Source organism: Triticum dicoccoides, chromosome 3B (assembly GCF_002162155.2).
Source record: "Triticum dicoccoides isolate Atlit2015 ecotype Zavitan chromosome 3B, WEW_v2.0, whole genome shotgun sequence".
NCBI lineage: Eukaryota > Viridiplantae > Streptophyta > Magnoliopsida > Poales > Poaceae > Triticum > Triticum dicoccoides.
Window position 1 is genome coordinate 106,909,162 of NC_041385.1, and position 1,392 is coordinate 106,910,553.

A 1,392-nucleotide genomic window follows, 5' to 3' on the forward strand; every position below is an offset into this window, starting at 1 on the left:
GGGGGTGAATGGGAGTTCTAGAATTTTCTTTGGAAACTTCAAAACTCTCTGAACCCAGCAGTGGAGCGGATGGAATTACACAATAGTGAGCGAAAATAACCTACCGAACATGAAGTAACAACATGCATCAAAGTGAATCACACGATCAAATCTTATCATACAACTCAGGGCAAATGAAAAGCTAGAGAAGAGATAACCAGTGTTGCTCAATGGAGACAGGTATTTGGTAGACCAGTTCGCCCTTTCCAAAAGGACTGTCTAGTTGGAGGGGTTGTGACTTAACACAGAAGATAAATTCTCTTCACCCTATTCTCCTTAACAATTGGTTCGTCAATCAATGCCGATTACTCATGGTAGATGCTCGAGGTGATCTTTGAACCTTTACAGACTTCTTCTTCGAGAACCACAATTACTCTTGGTCTTTGAAGAGATTGAGACATAACCGTCTAGAGAGTTCGCATCTCTCAAGAGTAATAGGTGGAGCATACTGGACTTAGATTCGTGTGATGTTAAACCACTATCTAATTTTTCTGCTCTGGGGTTTTTTCTCTCGGTGGATTTCAAATTAAAATCACTCAAGGAGAGAGGGTTGCTCAACTAACTTCTTGGAATCAAACAGAGAAGCCACCGGACAAAGCCGGTGCGGGGTGGCTATTTATAGCCGCAACCTTCCCAGATGGGAAATGACCATTTTGGACAGACGGTCCAGCCAATGGACAACCGACACATTCTCAATAGTCGGATTTTGAAAGCAATAGTAACTTTACTTGATATGTTTATTGATAGCATTAAGCTCGTTGGCTAGAGGTTCTTTCTCTTTCCTATCATTGGTGATATGTTTTAGAAGCAGTTGTTGCATGCGCAAACTGACTTCAAGCTTTGATGAAGGCCGAGGGGAAATTTTTTGATCATGTTGAGGAAGTGTAGGACCATCAAACCTCTTGTTATAATCTTGAGGAAGTGTAATCTTCCATAGCTTGCAATGCATCGCGAATGGGAGGAATAAAGCTTTTGTGGCTGCCCTTTGCCAGATACACTATGCCCATTGCATGATCAATGACTTTTTGGATCCATGGTGCGAATACCTTCACGCAAAATGGAAACTAAGCAGAATCCTTCATGATGCGCAGAAACATATCTTCAACATCGAATATATATCATTCAGAATGGCATAAATGGCACTCCGAAGAACAACATGTATGGTCTTGTCAACATTCATGCAAGCCAATGGGCAGATGGTGTAGGAGAGCAGATGATACAACGTATGGTTCTCAAAGGTTAAATGTTTGGGACGAGGACCAGAGTAGTTGTGAATCTTTCCTTATCCATTGTGCACCGAAAATCTTCATCAGAGATCTGAGTAGCCATTAGGCCATCGCCCCTCAAAGTGAA